At 32.2% G+C, this 11,493-nt stretch overlaps 1 pseudogene; it reads right to left on the reverse strand.

Moving 5' to 3' along the window:
* Nucleotides 1–5,509: 5,509 nt before the first annotated feature.
* On the reverse strand, nt 5,510–11,274 carry LOC127093653 (uncharacterized; annotated as a pseudogene).
* Nucleotides 11,275–11,493: the final 219 nt, after the last annotated feature.

Genomic DNA, 11,493 nt, shown 5'->3' on the forward strand with positions numbered 1-11,493 from the left:
GATCATTTATCATTGTATTGCATTTCATCAAAAACAAGGGTGGTTTCGAACACTTTAGCAAGGAAATGTCGTGAAAGATACCCATATTTGGTAGCTCAAATAAGCACATTTGGGTATCTAACAATAGGGCGGATCGTTCCAAGAATTAGTCAAACATTAATTAATCAAGGGCATACCTTGCAAGATACAGATACTAGGGGCAGTCCTTATCAAGGTCATATCACAACATTGTGGGATCCAAGTTCCTCTTCAGGACACTCCTCTAGACCCTAATAATCAGGGGCAGACTTTTCAAAATTTAAATACTAGGGCAGTTCACATCAAGCTCTATCAAAGCATGGTGGGATCCAAGTTCCTTTTTCAGGAAAATACTTCATAAGCCCTACAAACAAGGGTAACACCCCCCAAGGCTCAATCAATCTGAGGTTGACTGCTGCAAGGCTTGATCAAAAGAAACCGCTTCAATAGACAGCTCATCAGGGGCAGATCATTCCAAGAGTTGGTTAGTCAAGGACGAATATCTCCAAGGCTCATACAATGGCAGCTTGTCTTAAGTGTATGGTATGGGCAGGCTACTTCAAAACTCATATTGAGACCAAACCACTTCAAAGATCCAACAGACTGGGGTAACTATAGGATATTGCAGGGACAAGCCCTTGCAATACTTTCAAGATGCATATACAAGCTCTGCCATACATCAGCAATTGTTAAGTTCGAAAAGAGTATCGAAAAGTTATGTTGACGTAATACCTTGCCATCTTTTGACAAATAGCCTTGTAATAAACCTCTCTAAGCCTTACCAGTCCCCGACTCATCACAGAGGCACTTATTGAAACATTCAAATCATTGTCATGCATTAATCATATCACTTTGCTCTAGCATCTACTCATGCATATCATATCATTCATCTGACATATTCCCACAACATGAATTTGGCCTCCTCACAAAAGCCCAATCCTACTTGGCACCTCGCAAAAGCCCAACTTCACTTAGCATTTACCTAAAAAGCCCTATATTTTTTGGCACCCAATATTCATAATCAAAGAGCTCGAGCTCACCTAATGTCTCAAAAAGCCCAAAGCTCAGTCTCCTTAATAATGTAAAAACCCATCCTTCAAAAGCCACTTTTTGAATGTCCCACTTAACTCTTCATTGAAAGAAAATAAACCATATTCTTCAAAATAATATATCATCCATGGACAAATCATCCACGACATCTCATTCATGCATCATATCATGTGTAGCATATCCATGAATGTGGAGCATCACATCATACAAACTCTAAACATGAATACATGATATAACATAATATGCATACATAACATAGATATGTAGCATAGGCTAAGACTCAGGACTCATTATAAGAGTCTGTATCAATCCCCCACTAAATCGATAATAGACCTCCGTCCAAGCTTCTTCCCAGATCTTTTCTCGTTATACATCCCAGTAAGTCGGTCTTAAGGAAAATCCCCTCAGCAAGTATCCTTGGAACTCATTCCCCAAGCAGAAAATACTTAGCAACATTGCCCCCAATATGTTGGAACGATATACAATTCCCTCACCATATCCTTGTAGGGATTTCTTAGGACTTTCCTCAATACTCACACTCTTTAGGGAACCCCTCCTAGAAGCCTATTCTCCAGTAGACAGTTATCTTATGTGACACCAGTCTTCCCACAGTAGAGACGTCGAGTTCTTTTATCAATCTCATTTTCATTCCGTATTCTCATAAAACTCCCTAGCAGAAGTTATTGCTCTATTACCATGTGTGATAATATCCTACTTCCTATTTTCCTATCCATGGTACCTTTATTTCTTGAGTATCACGGTAGTGAGAGGTCGATTTAAGAGTTCTCACGGAATCCCAATAGGGATCTCTCCCTAAGTATACAAGTACCTTTATACACTTTTGTTTTCATATCTGGTTCTTACACCATTGTTAACTTCGGTTCTTACACTGTTGTCATCTAGTCACTTCGGTTTTTATACCGTCATCATTCCCCCACTTCGTTTCTTATACCGTTTGTCATCTTGTTTTATGGTTCGTATACCATTGTTATTTCTTTCGATTCTTATACCACTGTCACCACTCTCGGGTCTTACAATAATATTTCTTGGAAATTATGAGTTATTTAGCATCGGTTCTCATACCTATGGCGGTTCAATTCTCAACCCAAGGCTATACCAGTACAATTCTCAAGTAGGAATACTTATTGGCCTTCCCCAGTAAATGATATCTCCACAAGGGCCTTTTCAAAAAGGATTTCCCCATCAAAGGGAGTCTTCAAGAAAATCTATCCAATAGTCGGTCATCTTGGATGATCGTTATCAATTAGTAAGCAGACATTCACCTCTCACATCTCTAGCTCAGGGATGTATCCCATACACGAGATAAATTCCATCAAATACACATGGTTTCAATATACAACGACTAGAGGATCGTCAGAGTCCTACCAAAATTCCAAAAATGATCGGATGATCATAGGAATTGCAACGACCGAAGGATCATCAGAGTCCTACCAAAGTTCTGAAATGATCAGATGATCATAGGAATTACAGCGATCGGAGGATCGTCAGAGTCCTACCAAAATTACAAAATGATCAGATGATCATAGGAATTGCAACGACTGAAGGATCGCCAGAGTCCTACCAAAATTCTGAAATGATTGATTAATCATAGGGATTACAACGATCGGAGGATCGTCAAAGTCCTACCAAAACTATAAAATGATCGGATGATCATAGGAACTGCAACGACTAGAGGATCGTCAGAGTACTGTCAAAATTCCAAAATGATCGGATGATCATTGGAATTGCAACGATCGGAGGATCTTCAGAGTCCTGCCAAAACCAATATTATCGAATCATTATAGGAATTACAACGACCGGAAGATCGTCAGAGTCCTACCAAAATTCCAAAATAGTCGGATGATCATAGGAATTGCAAAGAATTGATGATCATCAGAGTCCTACCAAAATTCTGTAAAATGATCGGAGATCATAAAAATTGTAATGTCCGGAGGATCGTTAGAGTCCTATCAAAATTTCAAAATGATCAGATGATCATAGGAATTACATTGACTAGAGGATCATCAGAGTCCTACCAAAATTCCAAAATGATCGGATAATCATAGGAATTGCAACAACCGGAGGATCGTTAGACTCCTACCAAAATTCCATAAAATGATCGGATGATCATAGGAATCACAACGACCAGAGAATCGTCAGAGTCATTCCTTAATTTTGTAACATGATCGGATGATCATAGGAATCCTTACAAGTTTCACCCGGATGGGCTGAAACTAACCATTAGGGGTATCATCAGGGTTCCATCAAGGGTTGGTTTGGATATCAACAGAACGTCAAGGGTTGTTCAATCCTTGTTAATCCCTAGAACCCCTATCTTTGTGAACAAAGTTATGGTCCCTCTCTATATTTAATCATCTTCCACCATGAGAGGATGAAGACTCACTGTAATCATCATCTCATTTTAAAGTTGATTAAATAAGGGCAGTTATCGTATCCTAAATTTTATACTGTTAATTACAATAATAAAATAATTATAATTTGCTAATGAATTTAATTGAAATACACTGACAGTGCATAATAATTATTCTCATTATTAATTTTAATTTATTAAAAATTATTAATTTAAATTTATTAAAAAATATATATAGAAAATAAATATTTGTTATTAAATAAGTCATTAAATTTAATATCTTTTTAATAGCATCGACATAAATATGAGAATAATTATACTATAGTAATTGTAATTTTTATAGTTATATATTTTTTTAAGTATATATGTATATATATATATATATATATATATATATATATATATATATATATATATATATATATATATATATATATATATATATATATATATATATACCCTTCATGTTAATTTGTTTCATCATATATTTAATATACCGTGTATAATTACAGTAGATTAATAAATTACTAAACCTTAGTTGAATTTTTTTTCACTTAGTTTTAAAATAATGTATAATTACAATAGATTAATTTTTTTCATCTCTATATATTTGTCTTAATTATTTTCACTTAGAACTTTTATACCTATTTTAAAATTTTAAATTAACTAAATATATATTTAATTTAATTTTATCATTGTTTTAAAATATATAAGTTAAGAATATTATTTAATATTTGCATTTTAATTTCTTAAGAGTACAATCGCAATTTTATATTATAACATTAAATATAAAATATAGATAATATTCATTCGACATATTAAATATGAACGTAGAAAGTTAAAATATTTATGTTTATTTAAAATTCATTATAATAAAATTAAATAAAATATAAATTTTTTATTTTATAAAAAGAATTATTTAATGAAAAAGAGTATTGAATAAAAGAATATTTTAATTTTATAAAAATAAACATTAAATAAAATAATGGATGAAACATAGTGTAAAATAAAATTAAATATTTTAACTAATTATGTTTCATCCATTATTTTATTTAATGTTTATGTTTCATAATTAAACTAGTAAAGGACCCATGCGTTCGCACGGGTCGCGCAAGTGCAATAATTTATTTTTAAAAAATATAATATAATATATTTTTTGTTTATATATATATATATATATATATATATATATATATATATATATATATATATATATATATATATATATATATATATATATATATGGTTGGATCAACGTACACAAATTTATTGCATAAGAGATTTTTTTAATGTAATGGATGTTAAATGATCAATAAATGGGTTCAAAAAATTTCCACAAATAACTTTTTCCAGTTTGGGACATAATAAAATAAAACATTATTAATTTATAGTAATATAATTTGCTTAATTTTTTTGTATACTATATTAAGGAAATAATCAAAAAATATAATACAAAAATATTTTTACAATTTATTGGTATATTGATATATAATAAACATTCCATTGTTAATGTTATGATTAAACATTCCATTTATCATTGAGATTTTGGACATAAGAAATAAAAATATATTTATTTAGTAATGGATGAAATTTTCCAATCTGTTACTAATTTGAGGTATAAAAGCGCAAATATTAACCTTCATAATAAATGATTATTTAACCAAAATACATAAACCATGTAAAAGAAATACCAGAACCTCATTTGTTTTAAAATATAGTAATGAATACTACCAAATGTTGAAATTAATTGCAATTGATACAGTAAGGTTTAATGCAACAAAAGATATTGAAACAAAAGGTTCACAATTTTAGTTAAAATTGTGAGAAATAAGTCCAGCAACAAAAATGATTTAACTTCATACAATTCTTTGGTCCTTAAAAAACTAGGTTTATACAAAACCTGCCCGCAACCTTTTAGGAAGTGATGATTCATTACCCTGTAAAAAACAATTACATCCATATAAACAAATGTTAAAACATAATGTATATTTTATACAACTCATTCAATAAAATTCTAATAATAAACAACGACATTTGTTGATATAATATAACTAATGAAAAACTTACGTTCTATAAGTTTTCAAAAACTTCTTTGAACACGACGTTTGTTGTAGAATTCAATGGATGGTTATCCTTGTCATGGATTAATATCTTAAGCCCTTTTTTGCTTTTGACCCTTGATATTGCAACATATAGTTGACCATGACTAAATACACTTCTAGGCAAATACAATCCAACATAATCCAATGACTGACCTTGAGATTTGTTAATTGTCATAGCATAACATATAGTTATGGGAAATTGCCTTCTAGTCATTTTGAATGGCCACGGAGATTGTGTTGGAGTCATATCCATTCTTGGAATATAGATAACCCCTCCAATATTCTTTCCAGATATAATCTTTGCCTCGATAATGTGGTTTGCCAATCTTGTAACTATAAGCCTTATTCCATTGCAGAGACCTTCAGGTTGATCAATGTTTTGAAGCAACATAATAGGGGTCCCAATCTTCAATTTAATCTTGTGGTTAGGTAGACCGGAAGTTGTAAGTGTATTCAAAAATTCCGGGGTCAAAACATCAAAAGCTTCATTTCCTTCACCGTCAAAAGTGTCTACAGAATCTGAACTTAAATATTCCTTTTCTTCACCTTTGGGAAAAATTTTGAAATTTTATTATTATAAATCTATGTTAGTACATATAAATATATGAATGTATCTATAAATATGTTTACAATGGATAACGCATACCTGGTATGAATCCCAAAACGTATTGATTTATGATGTCAACTGTTTCAATTGTTCCTGCCAATATAGCTCTTGATTGCAAAAATTCTGGATTCTTGTAATTGTTAAGAAAATTCGGATATGTTTCACTAACAATGGCTTCTAGTGGATCATCATAGTTAGAAATTAAGAAATCATTTGGAATAGGAATATCCGTGTAACCATCGTTAGGTTCTTCCAATTTCCCATCGCCAACTTTTAATATCCAATTAGAAAACAATTCTAATTCAGATGTACTTGAAGTATTGCCGGCTTGTTGGAGTCGCATGTTCTTTGTAAGCTTCAACACAACACAATGATCCCAGATGTATGATGAATTTATTGTAGAATGTATTATATCTGAACGGCTGCCCCTTGGTACAACTGGTAATATTTGCCGAAAATCTCCACCAAATACAATTACTTTCCCTCCGAATAATTTGTCAGAACAATTGGAACGCCCCATTATGTCTTTAAGGGTTTTATCAAACGCTTCAAAACAAAATCTGTGTGCCATTGGAGCTTCATCCCAAATTATCAACTTTGCCATTTTTAGTAGCTCTGCACGATGACTACCTTTGTCGATATTACATGTAGTAGACTCCATTGTAGGTATTGGAATCTTGAACATTGAATGAGCCGTTCGACCTCCTGGAAGTAGTAGTGAAGCTATGCTCGATGAAGCAACAGTTAAACAAATTTGTTTCTTTGATCTTATGTAGGAAGCTAGAGTTCTCCACATGTAGGTTTTCCCTGTGCCACCGTATCCATACAAAAAAAATACGCCTCCTTGTTGATTGTTTACTGCTTCCATTATTCGCTTGAATACACCTCTTTGCTCATCTAATTTTAAAAAAATACATAGCAAACATGCAGTGAATAAATTAATTATACATTAAAAAAAATTGTAAGATAAAATCATACTTTAAAAGTTAACTTTATAAAATTATGACAAAACTTACAAACATTTAACATATTTACCTGTAAGATTTAAGAACAAATTATTGTATTCTTGCAATTGTTCGGCTGGATTATAACTCCGCTCTTCGTATATGAGCTTATTTCCCAACTGCTCAACCACATATCCACTTGGATAAGGCATTCCAGCAAAATCCTTTAGACTTCGGCTTTTCCTTTGAAGATTTCGTTCAATCTCAATTAATGTAAATTCATTATCTCTTCATCCGACAACCTCAAACCTTTATACAATAGTAATTATAAGTGTAAACTATAAAAATAATTACTTTTAAGAATCAAACAAATAAATATAATAAAAATTCACAATATAGGAAAAATAATACCTCTATTGTTTGCAATTCGCTGTTGAGCATATAGTATTCCATCAGCTAAGAGATGACATGTTTTACTCCATACATGTCTTGGCCTGTTAATGTTTCCTGATAATAACATGTGAACAAATAGTAATCTCAAATATTGACCTGAACCCCAATGATTTGCCTCTTTAATAGCTGCAATGAATTCTCTATCATCGCCGATAAAACCCATAGCAAAACAGGCATCCTGGAAAGTATCATATTTTACGTTATTCACTGTTTTTATATCATTATAACTGCGGGGGCCTTTGACATGTGTGAGCATCAATCTAAGATAGTACAATTCGCCAGTTGTTGGAGGAACCCATATAAGCCTACCAATTGTGTAACCTTTTTGACGGGGTTTCCATTCTCTTTTTTTCTTAACATAAACAAATTTTGAAACAAATTTGCTGTAAGTTAAATTGTGCTTCAGGATACTTGCAATTTGCTTCGAACCATGATGTAAACATCGATTCAGTTACACTTGGTTTTTCCAGAACTGTATTGATACGATCAAAATCAGTGTAATATACCGAATTTTGACCTTCACAATGAAAGTACAGTCTCTCAACAGCTGGTTTTCTACCATGGATTGGAAAGGAGAATATCCTCCAAGATGCTTCACTCGGAGAAATGTACCTACAAATAATATAATGAAAGGCAGTGGATTTAAAATTAATAGAATGATTATTGTAGACAGAATATATAAATTTTATTATAACACATATAGTCAAAACAGTGTACATATAAAATTTTCTACACCATGCATGTAAAGAAAAATTGCACACTTTTAGTTGAAATAGATAAATTGCATGACATCATATTTCAAGTGATATATTAGAAACGTACCTACAATCAATATACTGTTTGATCTCATCAATATTCTGCGGCTGGTTGGAAGTTCCATCATCATAAGGTACAATGGCAGCGGTGATTCTGTCGTAACCTTTGTTGATGTACTTGAATAAGTACTTAATCGATGTACTTTGATTGCACCATTCCATGTTTATGTGAGCTTGGTACTTTGTCAACAACTTTGCATTGTATGGAACAACATTCCGGTTATCGACTTGAATTCCATTCTTAAAAACTGTATGTCCATTGTCCCTTCTTCTATATACCGGAAACCCATCTTGATCAACAATTGTTTCGGGCTGAAACTGTTTTGGAAAATATTTAGAACATTTTCCATCTTTCATGCACGGTGAAGATCGATTTGCAAATCCACACGGGCCATGAATCATGTGAGTTTTAACCAAATTATACAACTCTTCATTGGTATCTTGGTCAGGTATTTCAGCTGAAATAATGCGATCAATATCACTTGGAGTTGGATATTTGTTAGATGGATGGAGGAAAATTAAGATGTGAGCATGTGGTAATCCTCTCTTTTGAAACTCAATCGTATACATATCTATAAAAATAAATATATAAAATATATACAATAGTCAGCACACGAATGATAAATTTGAAAATAACAATACGATTAATTGAATATGGAATAAGTTACTCACATGCAAGAACTTTCCCCAATAGACTTTTCTTTGTGAGATCAGACAAAAGCTCATCAAATTTCATTTTAAAGACTCTTGAAATGATGTCAGGACGATCTGATGCTTTTAGATGAACATAACCAAGCAAACGCTGAATTTCAGGCCAGTTGGGGTTACATGTGAATGTAATGAAAAGATCTGGAAATCCGACATAGCTGCATATTTCCATTCCGTCAAAGTATAGTTGATTCATATATCTACGACTACCAACGTATGAAGAAGGTAGCACAACCCTCTTACCTGTGTTTGACCCGTGCGTTTCTCCATTTGAATTATATTCATTCAAATTGTGATACTTGCCAACCCTCAGTTTTGACTGATTGTTTCGAAGCCACCTAAGTCTTTCTGATTCCATCATTGTAAAACCATCTACCAAAAATTGTTGATAAAGTCTCCTTGATCGCAACAATGTATGTGCTTCATTAGATCTTGATTGAATTCTAAAGGCCAACCACTCTCTTATTGTAAGTCGATTTCGCTTTGTTGCTTCTTTCCAAGGAATATCTTTATTGTTCTGTTCTGACTGTGTTATGTCTGTGAAGTGGCGAATATTTGTCCCTTTATCACGGTGCCTCACATTAGGTCTATATCCATCCTCACCATATGGAAATAATAATGGGTACTGATATCCTAAATAACTGGTATGATACTCATCTATCCTTTGAAGTTCGCCACATTGTTTTTGCACTATAATGTCTCTTTTTTCTGCAGTGTCGACATCTCCAACAATTAAAGCAGCTACTTCGGATACAGTTGGTTGATTATATATCCTTCCATCATTTCTTCGTTCAGATATTAAACGAAGTTTTAAATCAGAAACACCTTCTTCACAAAGTTTGTCCCTTGCCATGCGAAATGATTGTGCATGAACATTATGTTCATATAACATTTCAGATAGTTTTCTCACAATATTAACATCAACTCCACTTTTTGACCTATAATGAAAAGAGTTGAAACAGTTTATTGCAAGTTTCTTAAATAAATAAATTTAAAGTTTGGAAAATAATAGATATCTAACCTGAATCCATGCATTTTGTTTTCAATTTCATTCTCAGTGTCATAAACATATAGTTGTGCAAATCGTGGATTTTGACCTGGCATCGGTAACATGCTTCCTATTCGGTGACATGATTGACCTTGGATACGAAAATTGGGAGGGCATCTACCGTTGTTAAGTCGATTGTCCACTTTTGCACCGGGAGATGTAAATGCAAACATAACATTGTACATTCGAATTTGTTGTTGGAAATTTTTTGATTCACATGATTCGTTGTCAAACAACAGATGTTGTAGAACTTTAGGAGCGGGTTTTAACAAAGGTAACTGAACTTTTCCTGATCCACAACACATGGAAAATTTAGGATTGGACGCATGACGACATTTGTTTTTCCTTTCCGAATACCACATATTTGCACCACAATATTGACATTCAATGACAGGATCCCCTATATCATAATACCCTCCTGATCATCAATAGTATTTAATTCATATGTTAAATGAGTTGTATTTCATAATAATAAAATATTATTTATAGTAAATCATTTTAAAATACCTGATGTAATTTCAAAAGTTTCCATAGCATTTGTTCCATTAGACATTTCATCTTCATCAAAACTTGAATTTGTTGCTGAACTGTAACCTTTTGACATAACATTTATTGTGTTAAGAATATTGTAATATTCTATGACATATCATACACAAATTAACTCAAATGAAAAATAATTAAGAATATACCGTCAGATTCATCATTCATATTATCGTCTCCACTATCAGATGCAAAAAGCTCATTGAGTTGCAATTCTGGTATTGGATCTTGGTTTGATGTTGTTGCAGCAAATGTATTGTCAAACCTCTTAGATAAGTTAACTCCTAATTTGGTAATGTTTCTGCTTGATATCCTTTTTGATCTGATATTATTATTGGTACTTGGCTTAGTCTTTAAGGATGAATGAAGTTGACGACTTACTTCAACGTTGGCTATACCACGACCGTCATTTAGTATGTTTGGCGAAAGTTCTGATAGTGGTATCCTCAAAGCTGTTGAGTCATTGCCGCGTCTTTTATCAAATGTACCGTTTTCTTTTAGAGCAGTTTTCAACCTCTTAGATTTCTTGTCATCAATAACACTCTTTCTATAAATTCTGGCTTTTGCAGCATTCTTCCTCCTCAAAATAGTTTTAAAATATAATTCTTCATCTACCATTTTGAATATTTTCTATTATAGTACTCACTCAGGCTCTATAATTCAAAATGATCATACTTGATCATACATCTGAAAAAATTACACATATATAACAGATATTATATATCTTCATCATTATAAATAAAACAAAAGATATATAATTTTATAGTGAATAAAAATATCAAATGTTCACCTGATAAAAAACATAACTTACATTGCCATGGCTTTATTTGAATAAAG

The sequence above is a fragment of the Lathyrus oleraceus genome, chromosome 6 (assembly GCF_024323335.1).
Source record: "Lathyrus oleraceus cultivar Zhongwan6 chromosome 6, CAAS_Psat_ZW6_1.0, whole genome shotgun sequence".
In the NCBI taxonomy this organism is placed as follows: Eukaryota; Viridiplantae; Streptophyta; class Magnoliopsida; order Fabales; family Fabaceae; genus Lathyrus; species Lathyrus oleraceus.